At 40.2% G+C, this 24,653-nt stretch overlaps 1 long non-coding RNA gene across 1 annotated transcript; it reads right to left on the minus strand.

Annotated features, from left to right (window-relative positions):
* Positions 1 to 4,035: 4,035 nt before the first annotated feature.
* On the minus strand, positions 4,036 to 24,191 carry LOC132506156 (uncharacterized). Its single transcript, XR_009535731.1, has 3 exons — positions 24,048 to 24,191; positions 19,976 to 20,082; positions 4,036 to 4,419 (listed from the first exon to the last, which is right to left on the minus strand). It is a non-coding gene; the product is annotated as an uncharacterized LOC132506156 (long non-coding RNA).
* Between the last annotated feature and the right edge of the window lie 462 nt (positions 24,192 to 24,653).

Consider the following 24,653-nt stretch of genomic DNA (forward strand, 5'->3'; position numbering starts at 1 on the left):
GAAGAAAGCTACAATAATAACATCCCGGCAACGTGAACAGAGCAGATGGGTTTCTCATGACGACCTGTCTTCTCTGAGAATTAGTTCTTGGTGAAAACATCGATACACTTTTTACTGTTTTTTGGCCTGGGCAATTCTCCCAAAGTGATATGTGCCGTTTATGTTATTTGAATAATCGAATGCATGCACTGGTGACCTGAGAACCCATTCTTGTGATGTCGGCAAAGAGGGGAAAATGCAATGAAAGGGCCAAATCGTCTCAAAATGCAGATTACGGAAGAGCTTTCTCGATGCAGCAGGCATGTGTTGTGTCCTAATATATGTCCGACACACTTCTAGGACTAGGTTACCAAGTGGGCTTTGGAATTCAACCCAATTTGGCTACCCACTACTTGTGAGAATTTACTTCAGTTCCTTCTGACAGTGTTTTCTCATTTCTAAATGTTCTCATCTTTAAATATCTCCCCCTTCCACACAGTTTTTGGAAGGATTATTCCAATTATAATCAGCTCTCATTTACTGGATGCTTGATTGTTGGTCACCGTGCTGAGTGTTTTCGAGGATTTATCCTTTTGTATTCTCACAATAATCCCCTTAGCAGATACTATGACTGTTCCCATTTTAAATAAAGCATGAAATGCAGAAAGAAAAATACACTCTGCCTAGACTCACACAGCCAGTAGGTGTTGCAGCGCCAGACCCTAAGTTCCTCATTTTGCTCAGTACGTAAAACAGTGCCCATACTTAGTAAATAATAACTATTATTATTATTATTACCCAGAATTAATGTTCTCTGCCTACCTCACAGGGTTGTTTTACCATCTAATGAAAAAGTTCTGCATAACTGCAATGAGCTCTTCTTCTTTTTAGTGAAATAAAAATAAGCCTAATTAGCATCTTTGGCACCAATCAGTGCACTGGAATTTTTGAAAATGACTCACTGAAAACATTCCAAAGCAGGGTATTCGCTCGAAGCATTTTCATCAGACTGCCAATTCTCTGACATGAGCCCGCAGCCTGGCAAACGCGTTCCGGGAAGAGTAACAGGTGTAGGGCTCCCCGAAATGATCCTGTTACCCAGTTCTCACTGCCAAACTGGCCACTTGACTTAACCCTTCTTCAGACTCCGAAAATAATTTTATAAATCCCTTATCATCAAGAATGGTTAACTCTGAACGAGTCTGAAACAAGTCACGTTTTTTTGTGTGGTTTTTTTTTGCAGTACGCAGGCCTCTCACTGTTGTGGCCTCTCCCGTTGCGGAGCACAGGCTCCAGACGTGCAGGCTAAGCGGCCATGGCTCACGGGCCCAGCTGCTCCGCGGCATGTGGGATCCTCCCAGACCGGGGCACGAACCCGTGTCCCCTGCATTGGCAGGCAGACTCTCAACCACTGCGCCACCAGGGAAGCCCAGTTACATATTTTTAAAACTGAAAACCCAAAGCGGGCTTTCTCCATTTCGGCTCTAGGGACTATTCTTCCTTGTGGGCCGTCCTGTGCACTGCAGGATGTTCAGCAGCATCCTTGACCTTTACCTCCTAAAAGCCGGTAGCGCACCCGGCCACCCCCAAAGCCACAGCTGTGACACCCAGAAGTGACTCCAAATAATTGTTGAGTGTTCCTGGGGGGGGAGGGGAAGAGGACACAACTGTCCCTGGTTGAGAAACATTGACCCAAAGCAACACCTTGAAATAACTATTTATAAGGCATTCTGTGAGATAACGCTACGGACTATCGCCATGCTGGTGGGCGTGAGGGCGGCAGGCAGTGATTTACTGACAACGTAATATGGAGCCACATTTTCATTTTGCACTCAATGCCTGTACTTACAATTTTTATACAAAATTTACATTGCAGAGCATCCTGCTACATACTACTCTACCTGGGATTGATCTAATTTGAACCCATTTGATACACAGTTTATAGTCATAATATTAATATTTACTGAACGCTTACATGCCAGGTACTATGCAAAGGTATTTCACACACACTGTCTTCATCAATCATTGCATGAGATCTTTTGTAGCTCTCACTGTCTCCACTGTGGAGATGAGGAGAGTCAGGCTTAGAAGAACTCAGTAACTTGCACAGATGAGACAGAGCCGACCCTGGGCTTACCTCTCAAGGCTCTCTGACTCCAAGGCCATTGTTAACTATCACGCTATACTACTGAGTCATGGCGTAACGTAGCCATGACACACAACTCCGTACGTAAATACACGGGTCAAGTGTTCAGAGCTGAAGCAACCTCTTTGAACATATCTATTTGATCCTTAAACACACAGTTACTGAGCACTTACTATGTGTCAACCGTTCTCCTAGGCACTGGAAGTGCACAGGTAGGCAATACGGAGAAGATTTAACACCATCATTCAGATTTGCTTTTTTCCGTCATCTACCTTGTCTACATTGCACCCCAACTCTGTCTCAATTTTGTGAAGCTCAAATTATTCCCGTAAGTGCACAGATAAGACTGTATCTTACCATAATACCCATCACCAATAGGATTCTGAAAATGTGCATATTATCATTTAATATAATGAGTGTACAAGACACTAAAGAAAATCTTGCCCAAGTCACATCATGCAAACCTTAGAACACGGTCCTCTTGGACCGTGCAAGCTTTGAGCAATCGGTTTGACTCTCCTCCCCGAGAGTTTTTTTTTCCTGTTCTATCTCCAACTTCAGCTTTGGATGGAAACATCACTGCACTTCTAAATGCTGGTGGATGTATAGAACGTTTTTTGCCTGAGATTCACTTGGACACAGAAGTCTGGAGAAAACCAGAACACTTCATACATAAAAAAACAGGACTTCAATCTTCTTCAGGCAAAACTCCTGTGAGGTCAATGGTAGGCTGGGAACAAAGGGTTAAACTGTGGGTCACAAATGTCAATGGCATAGAATGAGACTGACTCATTTCTGTGCTTGGCATGCCGGTAATTAAATGAGTTTCAGTGTGTCCATCCAGTGGCAAGACTTCCAAGAAATAAGAAATAGGGAAAAGGAGAGAAAGAGGGAGCGGGGACGGAACGATGGAGGGAGGGAAGGAGTATGGGAGGGGGAAGAGAAAGAATTAGAGAGAGACAGAGACAAAGAGACAGAGAGACCAAGAAAGAAGGAGGGGGGGTGGTGAGGGGAGGGGAGAGGGAGGAGACGGGGGAGAAGAGAGCACACTTGCTCTCATCCAAATTCCCTGGGAATATGGTTAACAGATTGCTAGCACACAAAAGAAGTCAGCTAGCTGGCTGGAAAAAGCTTTGTCAACAGATTCAAACCTGCTTAGGGCCTCTGAGGTGGTGAAAGAGGGGAAACGATGCCCTAGCCATATTTGGAGAAAATGTGTATTTGCATATTTATTGCTACAGGAATTAAAATTTCTTTTTATGCTATTTCCTAACATTTACAGACCGAGCATAAGTGTGAACAGTGGGGAGGCAATTTGTTTCTCCCTCACAGACTGCAATTCAATTTGGGGGAAAAAAAAAAAAAGTCCAGCTTTCAAGAGCAACCAGATTAAATTCACAGTTCACCATGGCTGCTCTGGGCAAGTTGGATTGTTTGCTGCGATCACTTCCTGTACCGCTTGACAAGCGGATGGTAAATGAGCTATGTCATCACTTTGTCTGAATAGCCCTGACCCCAAGATAACGTGTCCATTGGTCAAAAAAGTTAGAAAACTCTGCCTATGATTTTCCTCTGGAAAGTCACAATGAATGCTTGTATGTTAAAGGCTCTGAAAAGTCCTGCAATAAAGACAGTACTTTGAATGTTGTTAATCAAAAATTTCCCAATCCTGCTTGAACACAAAACACTTTCCTGATGACTCATTTTATTACATCTTATGGCAGGGGTATACTCTAGAAACATTTTAGGAAACTGGGTTATATGATTTGCTGTAGCTTCAGATCACAACTATTGTATTCATATGAACCAAATCCTCTAGACTGATTAAACAAACACATCATTAAGCTGCTTTAAATGTATTATAGAGTATTTGCTGTCATGAGTAGAAATGAGTGAGTCATGTAAATATGTTAGTTGTCAATAACAGTAGTTACAGTTTATTGCGTACTCTCTACGCGCAGGGAATAGGCACATCAAACACCTCAACGGAGCCCAACAATCACAGTAAGAAATCGCTATTTTTTGTCCTGTTTTCTAGATGAAGAAACCAAGGCTCTGAGAAATTGAGTCACTTGCCTGCAGCCACATAGCTAGCGTGTGGCAGATTCCAGATTTGAATTCAAGTCTCAGTTTAAGTCCTTGCTCACAGCGATCTTGCCTCTGTCTCCTCTGCCTGGCATAGTCATTCAAAAAGAAGGCAGGAATGGAAGGGAACTTACCTTTCTTGAATACTTGACACACTCTCAGCCAGAAGGTCTGCACACAGCACTTCTCAGTGGATACATCTTTCACACCTGGAATGACAACAGATTTTACAAGGATACACAGGTCAGCAGGATTCCGGTAGCTCATATTCTTTCTATGGCATTATAAAATCTCAACCCAAGTCGCTTTTGAGGAATGTGATTAAAATACAGACCCAACCTTCAACACTTTAATTTTCTATTTTCATTAGGTAAAAATAAAATAGCGATTCCATAACCACCCCTCATCAATGTAATATACCATCAGAGTTAACAGAATAACTACATGTACCTTTGAACAACTTAATTCTAAACTTTAAGAAATTTGTTTCTAAAATTTGTATTATAACTATATTGTACTAACTGGGTCTGTAAATACATCGATGAAAGGAAAAGACTCTAAAAGTCTACCTTTTTTTTTTTTCCCCACTGATGAGGGTGTTAGATGGGTTTTTCAACTGCCTGAGGAATAAAGTAAGACTTGACCAACACAGCGAGCACTGCATTGAAAAAGGAAACCAATTTTATAGTAAGAAGCAAAACCTAGAGAAGGGACTCACTCAAGTGAAAAGAAAGCTTTCCAGGCAAAATGGAATGAAATTTATTTTGCATTATGACTCTAGGCACCTATTAATCACGTATCATCTTGGATGCCATACAAGAGAACTATACATCTGCCTCTTGGGAGATTATAATATATGAAAGATCTTCCTAGACAACAGTGCCAGTGGTCAAATAATTTTTACACTGTCGACTAAACAAATCAATTATCATCCAAGAGAAATCTCATGCTGTTTTTGCTTCTTAGGATGCCCTTCTGGCAAAAGCATATTGAGTCCACTTTGCAGTGAGCACCTCTTCTCTGCTGCAGAGAGTATGAGAGAAATAGCAAAATCCTGCCTTCCCTGCATAAGGATGGGTCTATGACCCAACATAAGCTTATTAGATACTTTTTCCTTTGAGCATGGAAGCTTGAAGGAAATTATTCCGAAAAAAAAAGAAGAGCAAATGTGGGTTGACGAACTTCCCTGGTGGCATCCTAAAGAAACAGCTCACCAATTCTGACCATGATTCCCCTAGCCCCATAAACTTTCTTAACTCCTGGTCCTTTTCAAAACCTGATTCTACAACTTTCCCTTGGAACCTGTTAGATTCCTTATTTTCTTTGGATGAATTATTTTTCTGCTTACAACTATAAGATACACTTTCTGTTGCTTGCAACCAAAGAGTTCCAGATCAGGAACTTCCTAACAGTGTAATAATGAACTGGACAAAAGAACAGAGACTGAAATAAAACAAAGATGATCCCATAGCCATTCTAATAAACAGCACAGCCTTCCCACAATTAAACAAGAAGGTCAGGAAATCAACATTCAGCTCGAACAAGGAGGAATTAGGTCATGAGTTCGTTCTATCTTCCTAGCTCTGCAGCTACCAGGGTCTCTCTTATCCCTTTCAGATCCCTTCACATGTGACGAAATTCCAGGGAGGGAATGTGTTGAAAGAAAGAAGAGGGATAAATGAAGGTAAGGGAGGACTCTGAGTCCTCATTTTTAACATTTTCACTTTTTGCTCTTTAAACAGAAGTACACATAATAAAAAAAAATTAGAAGAGAAACCTTTGCAATGACAGGTAAAGCCTGCCTCTCTATTCAATTACTCCTTGTATTTCGCTAGGGTTGCCACGACAAAGTGTCACAGACTACGTGGCTTAAACACCACGTATTTATTTTCTCACAGCTCTGGAGAAACCGGAAGTCTGAGATTCAGGTTGATTTCTTCTGAGGGCCATGAGAGAAGGACCTGTTTCAGGCCTCTCTCCTTGGCTTGCAGACGGTCCTCTTCTTGCCTTCATATTGTCCTCTTTGTATGTTTCTTTGTCCAAATGTCCTCTTCTTACAAGGACACCAGTCATGCTGGATTAGGGTCCACTTGAATGACCTCATTTTAGTTTAATTACCCCTGCAAAGACCCCCCCCCCGCTTCCCGGGCTTCCCTGGTGGCGCAGTGGTTGAGAGTCCGCCTGCCGATGCAGGGGACACAGCTTCGTGCCCCGGTCCGGGAAGATCCCACATGCCGCGGAGCGACTGGGCCCATGAGCCACGGCCGCTGAGCCTGCGCGTCCAGAGCCTGTGCTCCTCAACGGGAGAGGCCACAGCAGTGAGAGGCCCGCACACCGCAAAAAAAAAAAAAAGACCCCCCTCCCATCTCCAAATATAGCTGCAATCTGAGGTGCGGAGGGTGGAGGGGAATTAGGGCTTCAACGTGTGAATTTGGGGAAGGGACACAATTCAGCCCGTAACACTCCCGTTGCCCATCGCCTACCCACGTCCTCTAAAGGTCGCCACTATTCAGCAGGTTTTTTCCTTTCCATTTAGAAGTTGTATATATGTGCCCACAAACATATATACGTATGTGATTTTGAAAAAATATACAAATAAGACCATACTATACACATTTTATACACCTCTGTTTTTTCACTCAAAGCTCCATTTTGGAGATGTTTTTTCATCTGAGCACATGCAGACCCATGCTATTCTTTTTGAAGGTTTAGTCTACTTTTTGACTCCACCCTTGAGATTAGAACTGTGAAAAGGTCTTGATCCAGCGCAATCCCTCTTATTTTTTCTGTTGGAAAAGGAATGTAGCAGTGACGATCCTTTGAACGCAAGTTAACGGGAGATCACTCTAGCAACCTAAGCAAAAGACTCACTGACTCACTCCTCTCGGGAGGCTGGACTCCTTGCAGAGGACTTTGCAACAACTGAGGAAGCTCTGAAGGATCAGGAAGCAGAACCTGCTGTTATGACGCTCGTAGAAGGTACCGTTTGATCCGGGAGCTGCTGCAGAAATGAAGGAACTCAGCCATGCACTTTTCAATGTAACACAGTAACGCTGCCACACGTGGCAACCGCGCATTGAAATGTGGCTTGTCTGAAAAGAGCTGCGCTGTAAGTGTACCATACATACCGGATTTCAAAGAATTAGCGCCAGAAAAATAAAACACTTTGTGAATAATTTTTATAATAATTACATGTTGAAATGATGATATTTGGGATATAATGGGTCAAATAAAATATATAATTAAAATTCATTTAACCTGTTTCTTTTAACTTATTTTTAGTAACTATTAGAAAATTTTCAATTATACGTGTAGCTTGCACGTATATTCTCTTGGCCCATGTGCATTAACCATTTCTTCTTTCCTTGCTGAAAAGCCAAAACCCTGGTATGAAGAGTCCAATTGGCCAAGCTCAGGTCACGTGCCTGGTCTCCTGGCAGCACCAATGTGGACCTGGCTTCCAGGTTTACTGCCCCGGCAGGACTGCACATACCTGGGAGAAGGAATGCCTGCAGGGAAATTGAGGTGGTCAGAAAGAAGAAACTGATGCTGGGTGACAAAACACACTAAACACCCAATAGAAGCGATTAATGCCTGGCACACACTAGGCAATTAAAATGTAACTGTTGAAATGAATGACTAAATGATGGAGTGAACACACATGGCACAGTTGTGATTACTCTCTCCTCTCACTGTGACCTTCTTCATCTGGTCCCCACTTCCATCCTGGACCCAGAAGAAGGCACACTTCAAGTTATAAATAACTCCATATTGTTGCTTTCATAAATGACATATTTAGTGCTATTTATCTGAGTTATTTTGTGGAGAAGTATACTAATCACTATCATGACTCATTCGTTTTGTTCATCAACTCAAGTTTTACTGAGCTAGTCACAAGTCAATTCTGAGACGTCTTCTTTATCTACACTCATGCCATTAGTGATCTCATCCAGTCTCACAGCTTTAAATACCATGTATCATATGATACTCAGATTTAAATACTATATATATATCAATAACTTCCAAATTCCTGTGAGAGTTCAGAACTCTCTCTCAAATTTTAGACTCTGCCAAATATCCAGCTGCCTACTTGGCACCTCTGCTTGGATGACTAAAGACATCTCAAACTCATCTTGTCCAAAATGGAAATGAAACACTTCCTCATCTCAGGAAACGGTAGCTCCATCCTTCCATTGCTCAGGTCAAAACCCTGGAGCTATCCCTGTCTCCTTTCTGTCAGAGTCCACACATAATTTGCAGGAAATCCTGCTGGCTCTACGTTCACCATCTCCAGCACCCAACCTGGTCCAAACACCCTCATTTCTCCAGGATTGCTGCAATAGCTTCCTAGTCGGTCTTTCTGCTTCAGCCTTTACCTACTAACAATGTACTGATATCTTCAAACAGCTTCCGGGGGATTCCTTTTTTCAAGTTTTATTAAACTATAATTGGCATATAACGGTGTATTCGTTGTGGGTATACAGCTTATGTATATATTGGAAAATGATTAGCATAAGTTTAGTTAACATCCATTACCTCACTCAGTTACCACTTTTTTCCTTTCGATGAGAACTTTTAAGAGCTACTCTCTTAACAAATATACAATATATTGTTAACTACAGTCACCATGCTGTACATTATACATCTGAAGAACTTATTTACCTTATGACTGGAAGTTTGTACCTTGTGACCACCTGCATCCATTCCCCACCCCCAAACCCTCGCCTCCGGCAACCACCAATCTGCTCTCTGTTTCTGTGCGTTCGGTTTTCTATACTCCAGATATAAATGAGATCATACAGTACTGGTCTTTCTCTGTCTGATTTATGTCACTTAGCATAATACCCTCAAAGTCCATCCATGTTGTTGCAAATGCCAGGATTCCCTTCTTTTCCATATATCACATCTTCTTTATCCACTCATCCATCCATGGACACTTAGGTTGTTTCCACATTTTAGCTATTGTAAATAATGCTGCGATGAACAGGAGGTTGCAGGTATCTTTTTGAGAGAGTTCCTTTTAAATCGTAAGTGATGTCATGTCATTTCTCCATTTAAAACCCTCCAAGGCACCCTGTTTCCCTCAAAGTAAAATCCGAAGCCCTGGCAATGGCCTTCCGTGTCCTCAAGGATCCAGGACCACCCGCCCATCAGCTCTCGGCTTCCCTCTCCTTCTCTCCTGTTCGCTCACACCTCTACAGCCCTCCTGGCCTCCTTGCTGACCCTCAACCATGCCAGGCACACGCCCACCTCCATGTCCTTGCACTGGATCTTCCTTCTCCCTGGAATTCTCTTCATCCAGGTAGGTATGTCTATTGTTCATCCCCTTCAAGTCACTGATCAAATACCGCCTTCTCCGGGTGACCCTAACTACCATGTTCATTTCTTTACATTTTAGAAAAACAGTCGTTGACATGGAGAATTTTCATGACAAGTGAAACGAAGTGATAATGCTGTGTATTCATCAAGAATCTATCGTTGTTTAAAGTACCAACATATATGTGTGTATGTATCGTCAAATAAAGGTCCACACGATACATATTAAAATAGCAGGGATTATTCCCAGGGGACCTCACTCCTCATCTCAGCACTCATCCCTGATTGCATCCAGCCCGCTTTGCTTTTCTTCTTCCTATTGCACTTTTCACTTTCAAATACATGATTTTACTTAAAATAACATACTGATTTACTTATCTATTTTATTTATTGTTTTTGCCTGGCTTATCCTACTCCCATTTAAGTTCCATAAAGAAAGAGACTTTTTCCCCTATTCTAAGTGTCTACAGAAATGCCTGGCACATAGTAGGTATTCACTAATTACTTGTTGGATAATGAATGAATAAATGAATGACTCTAAAGGAAAGACCAAGAATCGTCCCTCAAGGAATCTGCAATCTAAACATTTGTCTTCTTAGAATTGATCCTCTTATGAAAATTACCTTTTGCTAATCATGAATGTCCACTCTTATCTCTGGTGAAGTGTACCTTACTCATCACAAGAAAGAAACCGGTCAAGGTCATTTGAAGGAGAGAATAAGAAATATATATTTATAATAAATATAAATATATATTTATTTTACCAAAAGGAGATCTGTTGGCTGTTCTCAACCCCTTCCTTATTTTCAAGAGCCAAGTTAAAATACCTGATCTCCGTAGAAACTAGATAATGACCTAGAGTGTTATCATGACTACACTGCTAGATCTCTAACATGGAGAAAATGCGCTTGCATTTCATGATGCCGAATACTCGCCCATTTCGTGACCTTACCATCTGTTTCCATCTGTGAAATATTTCAAACGACCAAATAGCATTAAAATCACCTAAAAGAGTTTCTTGATTAGTGATAAACTTTTACAATTCAATTTAAAAAGTTTATAGCCCTTAACGCTGCAAGGACTGCCATTTTCCAAAGCACCATCCTGCTCTTTATCACTGGGATCTGACCGCAGCTCTGACCTTTTCTAACATCTTTACTGAAAGGAGAAGATGTGAAAAACATAATAAATGACCAAGGCTTTATTGATATTATAATCTGTAACTGTTAAAACAGGTTATGATGATTAGATCATGGGAAGTGATGCCTTATTACATAATGATCTGTTCCCTGTAGGTTGGTTTCTTTTACTGACAAAACATCTTTTATGAGTTTTAAAACTTGCAAAGCCAATAAAGTTGTGCAGGAACAAGCTGGATTGCATTCTGCTCAACACATCATCATCAGAATTGTCAGCCCAATTCAAATACTAGACCTGGTAGAGTTGCTGCTGATGTCGGTACAGAAGAGCACAGCTGGAGCTTTAGCTCCCTGAGTACTCCTGGGGGCGGGGCTCCCTCTAGGGGGAAAAAAAAAATCTATGATGCCAAATAAGGTTCATCTTCTACAGACAGTGATAAAGGGAGTACCAGCCTAAGGATTTGTCCAAGGACAACTTTATTGATTCAAAATCAAGAATCATAACTAATGGAGGAAAGAGAGGGAGTTTCCCCTACTCCTCCCAAGTCACAGCAAATCTAATTGGTATCAACACCACTCCTTGGTATTGACAAGCTTGGTTCTTTTTATACATCTGAGAACTAATGCCAAGAATGAGGGAAAAGGTAACAGACAGCTCAACTATCCACTGCCTCTAAATCTCTCCTGCTCTATCCACATTCTCTAATCCCCATACATCTCTTTCTCTTCCTTACAGCCCCTGAGACATGACTCAGGCGAAAGAACTACTTTGGAAAATTTAACCATTAAGATATTCGGTTTCACCATTTAATTACTACACCTTGTAATAAGTATTGATACCAGGTAAGAGAAATGCTTCCTTCTTTTTTATTCTTTCTCCAATGGTTTTAGATCGTTTTTTTCATTCTTCCAAACACATTTTATACTACATGTTTTGAAAAATCCTGTTCAGTGAGATTCCAAGTAAAACGTCAATTAATAGATTAATTCGGGGGAATTAGCGCCCTTACAACACTGAGCTTTCTCATATACAAACACGGTCTACCTCCACTGAATTCAGGTGAACAGAGCTATTAAATATCTCACTATATCTAACAACTAAATTCTGTTATCACAGATTATAACAGATAGAATTCAGAAACAGGTACTATACGATGCACTAATAAAGTCAATACAGGAATTGTCAAAGGAAGCTTTGCTGCATGGAGATCTTACTATGCTGATACGTTTTGCGGGCTCTGAGTTGTAACAATTTAACTCCACCTGTGAGAGTAGCATGGACATATATACACATATAAAATAGTTGGCTGGTGGGAAGCAGCAGCATAGCACAGGGAGATCAGCTCAGTGCTTTGTGCCCACCTAGAGGGGTGGGATAGGGAGGGTGGGAGGGAGGCTCAAGAGGGAGGGGATATGGGGACATGTGTATGCATATGGCTGATTCGCTCTGCTGTGCAACAGAAACTAACACAGTATTGTGAAGCAATTATACTCCAATAAAGATCTATTTTTTAAAAAAAAGTTTTTTAGACAAGATGTCCAGATTTCTTTGGCAGTGAACATATGTATAAATATAAATAAGTATAGTGCTTGGCCACTGCTACTTTAAAATACAATAAAATGTGTGGCTAAGGGATGATGGTTTTATTAAATTAATTTGAAAATGACTCTAGATTCTACAAATGGCAAGGTTCTCTGTGGGAGTGCAAAGTCATTCTTGTTATTTTTCTGAGAAGATAATTGTAAATTCATTTGTTAATCTTATTGGCAGCTGAGAACATACTTTTTTTTTTTAAACCAGCCTGTTTATCTATTGGAGCAGTGAAGGTTTTGACTCTGTGGTGAAGGGCAATTTACATAGGGCACCTCCAGAAAAAGTTTATTGGAGCAAATAATCTCTGAAATAGATCTCCAATTCCAGAATCCCATAGAAGTTGAGATTTATATCTGTAGTTCAGTAAGCAATGGCATTTTCATTTTGTTTATTAGCCTTGTTCACCAAAAGGAAGAAAATACAAACTTTAATATTGGGATGATCTACATTTTTTTAATAAACAAAAAAATCTAAAGCCATAATACCACCAAATATAAAAAAATGCAAGATAAAGCAATGAATAAATTTACAGATATATTCCTGGATTTGTATTTTTAAATTGTATTATGTAACATCATAAAAATCAGTAATACAAATACCCTGGTTTGAAAACTAACTTTCCTTATGCTTTTCTGAATTTTACAAAAACAATGCTAGCTGCTGTATTACAAATGATGACTGACAAATTATAGATAGAAAGATGCATAAATATACAGAGAGAAGAAAAAAGAAAGGAGAGAGGAGAGAGGAATAAATAATTAACAAGGTTTGGGAAATATCTTATAAAAACTGGTTGGAGTAGTGGATCTATTTCTTTAAAAACTGCTGACGGGGGCTTCCCTGGTGGCGCAGTGGTTGAGAGTCCACCTGCCGATGCAGGGGACACAGGTTCGTGCCCCGGTCCAGGAAGATCCCACATGCCGCGGAGAGGCTGGGCCCGTGAGCCATGGCCGCTGAGCCTGCACGTCCGGAGCCTGTGCTCCGCAACGGGAGAGGCCACAACAGTGAGAGACCCGCGTACCACAAAAAAAAAAAAAAAAAAAAAAAAAATACTCCTGACAGCTATAGGAACTTAAAAAAAAAAATGGTCCTGCTGGAAACTTTAGTAGGAAAAGAAGTCAAGTGTAGATATGAACACGAGCCATAAGACCCATCATTTACAGAACTATTGCTGCAAGCACAGACTCTTTCCCCAGAACACAGAACGGGTCCTGTGGTGTGTTGGAGCTGGTCTTTTCTCTATCTTAAGAACAGTGACTTCCACTGATTTCTGGGTTGTACATATTTGCATTTACATTTTTGGAATACATTAATCTTTTGTCTCCTTCCGCCCCCTCCTAAATCATGCATGAGGGTGCTGAGAGGACAGGGCTCTTAAAGGGTTTTTCTCCATCCAATGTCTTCACCCCACACCCTTGAGGAAGTTACTCATCAACCGCATCGGAGGAAAGGATTTATGAGTGACTTTTTCACCCCATGAAACCAACATCTGTATTTGAAACCTTGACATTAATAAATACTTTATTTCACGCTTCCCAGATCACTCCTTTCTTTGCTCACTAGGATTATTTAGATAACGTTTATTTCCTCAATTATATTGCCAGCACCTTTGAATGCGGCAATTACGGATTCGTTTTTTCTCTCTCCCCTCAGCTCGGTCCCTTGTATTGATTGTAGGGACGCAAGCGGCAATTTATTAAATCAACCCCTCCTACCCATGAGCATATTTTGCTGCAGATACTTGACCTACAATTATGAACGAGAGGCGCCCAAATTTTCCAAACTGATTTCCACTATAATACCTTCACTCTGGTTCCCTGGGCTCAGAAGAATCGTCCCTCCATATGGTCCAGTGGGTCTTTCCATCACACATGAGGTCTCCGCTCCAAAGTCATCTCCTTAAAAAGGTCCTCCCGGGGCTTCCCTAGTGGTCCAGTGACTAGGGCTCCACACTCCCGATGCAGGGGGCCCGAGTTCAATCCCTGGTTGGGGAACTAGATCCCACAAGCCACAGCTAAAGATTCTGCATGCTGCAACTGAGACCCGGCACAGACAAATAAATAAATAAATAAAATTTTAAGTCTTCCCTAACCCCGTCATCTCCTAACCCCATACCCAGAGGTGCTCCCCCAAGCCCTGCCCCAGGCCTACCCTATCCCTTAAAGCTATTTTACTTTCCTCCCTCCTATTCATTACTGCCTGAAATTCTGTGATTTACTTATCGGCACACTTGTTTTGCTGTCCTCCACCACTGTAAGGAAAGCTCTAGGAGGTCAGGGATTTAATCTGCTCATTCACCTGGGGCACAGCAGGTAAGCACTGAACACGGGCTGTATAAAGGCTGGGGACTCACGTCACTGCAGGTTTTATTTAGCTGGTCTCTCTCTCAACAGGTTGTGAGCCTGAGAGCAACACCCATGTACTGCTTCCCCTTCTGTGTCAGCCACAAACCTCAGGGCTTTACACGTTTACATGCAAGTTTTTCAATCTTCACGACAATCCCATGAGGTACAAATTGTTAGTCACATATCATAGATGAGGAAACTCAGACCAACAGGAGAGAGACAGCTCCTTAGAAGCAATGCCGGAATTAGAAGTCCACCCACTGGCTCTATACCATTCTTCACATTAACAATTCCACTTCTTCGGAAAAGCTCACTCCCTCCTCTAAGACCAATTCCCTAAGAGAAATACCAAAATAATTTTGAACAAACCTACCATTGTTCAAATAAGCAGGACGAACTACATAAGGGGTGAGTCCCGATGCAAAATGAAAATATAGGGTTCCTTTTATTTAAAAAAGTATTAAAAATTTGACAGTGGTCACAAGCGAGCATTAAACTAAGCACTGAGTAATGTACCAGGCCCTTCTGAGCAGGGGCCCTGCGTGGTAGCCCAAGTCACACTCCCAAGAAGACAGCCCTGGAGATAGGAGTATTTCCTTTCATGGTGGCTCATTTGGAAGGGATGATGCTCTTATTAGTTCCGGAATCTCCATCAAAAATTAAGCAAGTGTCTCTATAACACTCTGCACCGTTTCTCCTTTAGTCCTATGGCCACGTTGGCAAAACTTAGCAGCCATTTCAGACGTACCGTTTTCACGGTAATTAGGCGCCTTCAAATTCCACTTGGCCTCCGGTTTGTAAGAGGAAGCAGGGAAGTTTGATTATGGGTTCCTCAGGCCTGAACAGGTGTCAACATAATTTTTCCAAACCAGGAGGTAAAGCTTTCGGACAAGCCAACTCTCTCAGCGCCTGTGCTAAGGCTCTTGGCTGTTGGGACGATCTCTGCCCGAGGACACAGAGGCGACGGGCCCTTGGCACTGAAATGAGGGATGTGAGCACGTGGATTTCTCTCTCCCCAGTGTTTCTCTTTTGTGTGTCTGAGGCTCACCAGAGTGCCATCCTCAGGCCCCCTTCCTGGAATTTTCTGCCGTGTCCCCGTGCAGAGGCTCGGATGCGTCGGCTGTCATCCAGAGGCGGTGGGCACCCACTCTACCACTCCAAACTCCATCTCTAAGTTTTGAACATCTCTACCTGAATGTCCCTGGGGAACCTGAAAACAGGAATGTATAGCCAGCTCTCTCCTAACCTCCGTGCACGATAGGTCCTGGAGAGATGTCTGTGGAATAAAACTGAAACCCAAAACGCCCACCTCCACTGATTTTCCCACTCATTCGTTCAAAATAAATTTGTCAGACTCTACGTGACACCGTCATGGGTTGAACAGGGGCCTCCCGCAAAGACATGCCCTCAAAACCTGTAAATGGGACGCTCTTTGGGAAAAGGGTCTTTGAAGATGTAATTAGGTTACAGATCTCAAGATGAGATCATCCTGGATCAGGGTGGGCGCCACGTCCAGTGACAGGTGTCCTCATAAAAGCCAGAAAAGAAAATGATACGCAGGGATCCAGGGAAGGAGGCCACGTGAAGAGGAAGGCAAAGACTGCAGTGACGTGGCCACAAGCCATGGAGTGCCTGTCAAGAGACATCGAAAGTTGGACGGGGCCAGGGAAGATTCTCTAGAGTCTAAGGAGAGAACATGGCCCTGCGGACATCCTAATTTCAGACTTGTGGCCTCCAGAACGGTGAGAGGATACATTTTTGCTGTTTTCAACCACCGAGTTTGCAGTAATGTGTCTTGACAACCCTCTGAAACGAATACAGCCACGCTCTCTTAGGATGAGGCCAACAGTAAAATAAAAAAGCAGATAAATATATCATAATCAATATAACGCCTGGTCGTACTCAGGGCTGTGAATAGCGTTGCCAAATAAAATTCAGGGCACCAGTTAAATGTGAATGTCAGATAAACAACAAATAATTTTTAGTCAGAGCATGCCCCAAGTATGATGGTACATACTTTGACTAAAAAATGATTTTTTTGTCTTTATCTGAAATGCAAAGTTAGCTAGGTATCTCGTATTTCTATTTGCTAAATCTATCAAACCTAGTTAGAAAGAAAGATAGGGCAGGGGGGCCAAGTTCTGGGCAGGCCTGAATGGGTGGTTATGGAAAGCCTCTCTGATGAGGGATGTTTGAACAGAGAACTGGATGAAATAAAAGGGTGAGTCATGTAGCCATCAGGGCAATAGTGTTCCAGGCCCAGGAAACAGGAAGGGCAAAAGCATGAGATGGGAATATGCTGGTCATTTTTAGCTTTATTTAGTGATTCTGACAGCAAGATAGCAAATCTCATTCTCTCCTGAAATCCAAAATGTTCCTAAACTTAAAAACACGAAATCTGTGTTAAAGTATTCAGCAAGCTATTGATCTCAGCTTTGAATGAGCTGGACTTAGATTATTTAGATGTCAAGCAAGTCTGGTATCCAAGTTTTATGGTCCTCTTAAATAACCACAGGCAGTCCAGCAAGTAATAAAATAAAGCAAGGCAGCATACAGTTGCCACAGGAGGGCACGTGGACATATAATTAAAGCAGAGCCCAATTTTTATGTGCCTTTCTCTGCAACAGATTCGTCAACAAGAGCTTAAGCTACTTCACTGACTTTTAAATTGCTGGAGCTCCTGGCATCCATTCAGAAAGGGAGGTTTTATTTAACTTTTAAAGGTTTTTTTTTTCCCCAATTACAAAAATGCATGCACATCCACACAAACACTTGCATGGGAATGTTCACAGCAGCATCATTCACATGAGCCAAAAAGTGGAAACTTCAAATGTAAAGTCGCTGCATTTAGTAAGTAAAAACACAAGATGTTTGGTTACTTTCACATTTCAGATAAACAATGAAACTTTTTTTAGCATAAGTATATCCTACATTACTTGGGACAAATAAAATCGGGCATTCTTTAATCTGGCAACCCTACCCAAATGTCCATTAACTAGGGACTGGATAAACAGAATGTACTAGATCCAGACAATGGAATCCTCTTTGGCCGTAAAAAGGAATAAAGGACTGATATGTGGTCCATCAATGTGGATGAACCTCAAAAACATGCTAAGTGATAGAAGCCAGACACAAAAGACCATATATTGTGTGATTTCATTTATATGAAATATCCAGAAAAGGCAAATCTATAGAGAAAGAAAGTAGATTAGGGGCTGCTTGGGGCAGAGGGTAGGAATGTGGATTAACTGTAATTGGGCCCGACGCTTTTTGTTGGGATGATGCCACGTCTTAGAACCAGATTGTGGAAGTAGTTGCACAGTGTGGAAAATTTACTAAACATTTTTTAATTGTACACTTCGATGGTTGAGTATTATGGTAAATTATATCTCGGTAACACTCACTGCAGCAAGTCAAATAGCTCAGACATACGTAAAAACATTAAATGCGTCCGTCTCCTTCCTCCTTGAGGTAACCAATGTTATTACACAGTTTGGTGTCTTTCCTTCCACACATCTTTTTTTTTAGCTTATACAAACAAAAGCAAATATTTTTGCACATCTTAGAGACACTACTCTGCAATGTACACTTGCCATTTACTATGTCAGGGACATACCTTAAGGTGAATCTATAGAGATCTATGTCATTCTTTTAAATACTTGCATAATATTCCATATAAAGATACCTTACTGTTTATTCAAACATCTTTTCATTTATTGATGAAGATTCAGATTTTCTCTTCCCCTCCCTTCCCTCCCTTCCCTCCCTCCAAACATTAGAGGCACCAGTCAATTTCCAAGACCACCAATTATGATGGGTATAACTACAAAGAAAATTATTACAAATGCATATGGGCTGTTACTACTACGTCATCTCCGAGCAATGTTCCAGGCTGGCTTAGTTCAGCACGAATTAGTAGGCTTAGGCCGGTACCCACTATCCCAGCTCAGGCACCAAACAGTAAGTAGAAAGTACCGATATCTTTGTGGTTGGTTGAGAATAATCAGCGGTTTATGAACATAGGTAAAATGGATGAGTAAGCATTCCCTCCCTTCCCTTCCTTCCTCCCTCCCTTCCTTCTTTCCTCCCTCCCTCCCTTCCTCCCCTCCTTCCTTCCTTCCCCTTTTTGCCCCCTCAAATTCTGCTTCAATAAACATTCGTGAACATATATTAAAGAGAGTCACTTAAAATTAGCACAAGGTTTCAGGATGACTAAAGAATATCAAGATACCAAAGCATCATTAAAGGTCAAAATTTTTACCTCATGTTGATATTGTGCTCTTAATTTAGACTTCACATCAAATGGTGAAAAGGTTATATTATGCATCCACTATCACAAACATTTGTCCTTTACTTTAAACACACTAATATGCATTTGTATCCTAGATACTAGACAAGGCATATTTCTCAAATATAACAGGCACATTGAGATTCAAGTTCTAAAATACAATGTCAGTGGGCTGTGGGATTCTAATTCTTTCACCAACAGCTAGATACAGAGATAAGTAGAAGATTAAAAAGTACGGAATCATTGATCATATCTCTGAGCACATACGTAAACACCTGGGGGAAAGCTAATGAATTATGAATGATGACAGAATTTATTATCAACTAGGCAATTTATGTGCATCATTATGTCATTTAAATACATAAGAGGTACATACTACTGTTGTATCCATTTTCCCAATAAGGGAACTGAGTCTTGGGGTTCAACATCACATACACAATGGACTCAGGATTGGAACGCAGGCTCCAAACATCAAGGTCTTAGTGACTATTCACTACTGCTCACGGAAGAAATATTTTGGCTAAATATTTCGAACAGTCTGCTCTGCCCATGGATGTAATGGGAATCTTGGGACACCAGGTTAAAATAGAACATCATTCCTATCCTCAAGGAGCAGAACCAGTGAGAAAAACAGGCACGTAAACAGAAAACCACAGCCAGTGTGGTAAGGCAATGGGGGGTACCGGGTACTCAGAGTAGGGCTGCCCTAACCTGAATCACGAAAGCCTCTTAAGGTGACTCTTGAGTTGTACTCAAAGAGCCTAGCCATGTGCAACAGGAGGAAGGACGGCATTCCAGGCAGAGGAAGCCACATGAGAAAAGGCTCGGAAGCCAGAAATATGCTGAAGAGCAAGACGAATAACAGCTAGATGATCTCCGGGAGGGTAAACCATGAAGCGAGAAGAGACAGGAGATTAGTGAATCACTGGGGATGCTTTCAGCTGCAAGTAAGAGAACACTCTAAATAAGGAGCATACGCGGTAGGGCATTTATTATTTCACTGAACAAGAAGTCTGGAGGGAGGGCAGCTCCAGGAATGGTTAATTGGGAGTTCCAAGACTATCTTTAGAGCCTGTTTCTTACCGTCTTTCTGTATTACCATCCTCAGGATATTGGTTCTCAGGCCTTGGAGTTCCAGGTCTCGAGATGGCTGCCACAGTTTCTGGCATTTCTTCCTTTCGTAGATATATCTAAAGGAAAATAAGAAAACTTCTCTAAATTGACGAGAACCACCCAGGTAGACTAACCCTTGTGTCTTTTGTGTAGAATGGGGTCACACGCTACTGCCTAAAACCAGTCATTCAGCAAAAGGAGTGAGACCATCATATTACAACTGGTTTAGACCAATCAAGCTTCCCTCAGCTTCCCCTAATGGGCTTGGCTAATTGGTGAAGGGAAAAACGGGGTTCTGTGACCAAGGAAGAAGGTGGGGAATAGCTCTGCCACAATGAAGTTAGAGAAATAACCAAGAACTAAAAATAAAGGACCTAGACATTACCTTATAGCTCAGTTTTCCCAAATGTCAGTCACGTGAACACTGTCTTCACAGCTTTTTGCTGTATTCATACATTACTAAATTTCATATTTATCTCCATTATAACTTTTGCTATATCTCTAAACTATCTGTAATATTGTTTACTTGATATTTCTTTTTAATTACCACATTTTATACATAATAGATTTGAAAAGAAAATTTTATTTCACTCTCCAAAGGAAAGCTCATGTATAACCTGCCATAAATCTAAGGCAAACATATATATTTTTATTTATACCATAATTTATATTATTAATTTATATTGATAATTATTTATATAAGATATTTATATTTATTATATTAATTATATTACTATATTAAGATAAATATATAATGACTATAATATATATTTTAATAGATGGTATAATACAAAATGTGATATATATATAAATAGTGATAATCTCTAAGAAAACTTAGTAGAGCCTAAAAATGTACATAGCCAATCTATTATAGCTTTGGGTGCTTTATTCCTTCTGTGAAAATGCCTCTAGAATAATGGGTTCTGCTTTATCCCCAGGGCATGAAAAAATATTAATAACTAGTAGAGAGGCCAAGGCATAAAATATGCATCATCTTCATTCCCCTTTAATATCGGATTTAAATCTTAATCAAGGAAGTAAAGGGGTTCCTTAGTTGTTGATCTGGTCCTTTCAGACAAAAGGAAAATGTTGTGAATGGTTTAATTCCACAGAAGCTTCTCCCCTATATTTATCTACCACCACAGGGTGGAGAATTAATTTAATATCTCTAGTCTTGAGCTTTCTGAAGATTCTGAGCCCTACGGCCACCATCATCTTGCAATATATTTTGACCTCTATATTTTCCGATACCTCAAGCTCAACAGGTTCAAAACCAAATGAATAATTATCCCTGCAAAATAGCCCTTCATTTCCTGCTGATATGACTTCTCAATCAATAACAACAATTAGGATACCACTAGACTGTATGTAATAATAACATGTAATTACCTATTCTGTGCAAGATTCTGTAACAAATGTTTGACACTCACTGTCTCAGTTAACCATGACAGACTCACTGTGGAACATACCATCTCATAGAACACTGACACTTAGAAAAACCTGTAGAAAAGAAACTCATTGTACCGAGACCATATACATTGTAAGTAGTAAAAATATGTGACTCAAAGCCTGAATCTAATGGAGTTTGTCTTTTTTTTAGCTTTCATTTCTCTGTTTGGGGAACATTCCTACCTTATGATTCAGAGCTTTCTTTTCATTATAGAAATGGAAAATGCCAAATACGTTCTTTCCAAGATTCTGTTGCAACTAAGACATCCTCGGACACATGTTCTAAGCTCTGACTTAGACACATCCACCCCAGACTTTGAATCAAAATAGGCGTATAAGGAAGGTGTTAGTAACACAAGGAAGGCAAGTAAGCTAAAGAGTAGTAGTTACATCCATTCTCCAAGGGCCACCAACAGGTTGTTTTAGCAGCAGCATTCCAGGGCCACCAGAGGTGACACTGACGGTATAAACTATGGTATCCCTACCAAGCAACTATGAGAGCTATGTCTCCAAAGGACTAGTCTGGGGCATTGTTTCTGGCTGCATAATCTCCAAGCTTGTTTATTTGTCTCTTCTAGGGAAACTCTACGCTACCCACTATCTCCTAATAAACCCTTCGCTGTTAAAACAAATAAGTGATGATTTCCGTTGCTTGCAACTAAAAACCCTGAGTGATAAAAGCTTTTAATATTTGTTCCAGATCATTTGAGCGGGTACCTCTATCAACTTCTCCCTATCTTCTAACATCTATTTAAAATGTAAGTCCCTGGTGGTCCAGTGAAAGGACTCGGTGCTTTAACTGCCGGGGCCTGGGTTCGATCCCTGGTCGGGGAACTAAGATTCCCCAAGCTGCGCAGCACAGCCAAATAAAAAAATAAAATAAAATGTATTTTTGTAGGAAGAGAAACAGAAATGGTAAATATTTAGGTCGATATAACAGACCATTCTTTTCCTCTCAGGCTCTCTAAAATACATTTGAATGATGAGAGCAAAAACGGTAACGCTGTCTGATAAGAGTTTTCAGTGTATGTAAATGTTATGCACAAGGCAACTTAACGTAAACGTGTATGGTTTCTGTATTTCATGTGAGGTGGTAAAAATTGATTCTAAGTAGACTGTTGAAAGTTATATGCATACATATATATTGCAATTCATAGATCAACCACTAAAAATTACAAAGAATTTTGTCCAGACTTGGGCTTTGCTGATTAGGTTTTATTTTACCTGATAATTTACTATATATATACATATATATATATATATATATATATATATATATATATATACACACACATATATATACACACACACACACACACACACTCATTGTATATATGATATACTATATATATACTATATATATACTATATATATACTATATATATGTCATATATATACATATATATACTATATATATAGTATATATATATATGCACCAAGACTTTCTTGTTGTATGTGCTACAAGGGGAAAAAATGTATGCTCCTTAACATTCAAATATTTCTTTTCTCAGCAGCTGGTTGAAGGAATTAAGCCATCTGCTATTTGGGGAAAAAAGTGAAAATCACTGAAAATAGTTTTCAATGGTTGGTGATGAATTCATCCTTATTACTACACATTTTCTTGCCTCTCTTACTAATATTTCTGATAACACACAGAAATAGTCATTGAATCATGATACATAATCATTTTAAAACATAAGTATGACTCAAATCAAAACAAGTGCCAAGTTGTTGATATCTATCTCCTATGCCTACCTTCTGAATCCGAGCTAATTGAACCGTTTGAGGTATGGTTTGTGCCTGACGAGAAAATACAAAATCAAAAAAATTGATGACATCATGGATAGCCTAAAATAACTAAATCAGGAGGCTTGTATATCAAACAACTTCCACACTCATAAAGTAATTATTGCATATGAGAGGACTTTGGGATAGAACAAATACGATCGCTAGAATTAGACTGCAAGAGTTCACATAGGAAAAACATTATTCCCTTAGTTTGACACTTGAAAACTTATCTGATATACAGTTTGGCAATATGTTCCCAAAGCTGTAAAAATGAACAAACCCTTTCAATTTTATTTTACCCAGCAGGTCTAAACAAATGGGCAATTTTCTTACTATGTGTCTAGCACTATTTGATGGATGTGGTAGGAAACAAGACAGACAAGGTCCCTCCATACTTAGTTCTTATGAGAATCTAACATCTAACACTTTATCCTAAGGAAACTCTATGAATATTTATCTCAAGTATTTAGCGATGAGAAGATACATGACTGCAGTATATTTAATGATGAAAATCTGAGGAAAACCTAATAATCCAAAACCATAATAGGAGACTGATAAATAAAATAAGAGAAATGAAATTAAAAATAACATTACAGAAGAATATTAAATAACATACAAATATGATTTAAATATCTTAACCAAAATAAATAAGCTACAAAACAATATACCCTATAGAATATAATCTCATTCTCAGTTTTAAAATCTGTATGTATGGATAATTTCCTGTGGCTGCCGTAACATTCGATAACTTACTACAAACTGGGTAAAACAACTGGCTTAAAACAACAGAAATGTATTCTCTCACAGTTCTGGAGGCCAGAAGTATGAAGTCAGGTGTCAGCAAGGCTGTTTTCTTCTGGAGGCTCTGAGGGAGAATCAGTTGCTTCTGTCCTGGCTTCTGGCGGTTGCCTTGGCAATCCTTGGTGCTCCATGGTTTGTAGATGCATCAGTCCAATCTCTGGCTTCATCTTCACACAGTATTCTCTCTGTGTGCCTTCGCTTACTCTTATAAGGACATCACATTCATGGAACTTGGGGCTGATCTTCATCAAGCATGACCTCATCTTAAGTAATGAAGTCCTCTGCAAAGACTACGTCCAAATAAGGTCACATTCTGAGGTTCCAATGGACATGAATTTGGGGGCAACACTATTCAACACGAGACAGACAAACAGATGATAGACAGAAAAAATAATTGGATGGGCATACTCTAAAATGTTAACTCTAATTGCTTGTGAAGGTGGAAATATAAGTAATTTTTACTTCCTCTTCTGCTTTTCTACATTTCCTAATTTGTTAAACAATCAACATATTCATTTGAGATAAAGACAAAAGCACTTTAGAAATTATCCTCATGATAATATTGCAGGATGGAAGGTGTATTAGTCTGGGCTCCCTAGAGAAATAGAAT

The sequence above is a fragment of the Lagenorhynchus albirostris genome, chromosome 15 (genome assembly GCF_949774975.1).
Source record: "Lagenorhynchus albirostris chromosome 15, mLagAlb1.1, whole genome shotgun sequence".
Taxonomy (NCBI): domain Eukaryota; kingdom Metazoa; phylum Chordata; class Mammalia; order Artiodactyla; family Delphinidae; genus Lagenorhynchus; species Lagenorhynchus albirostris.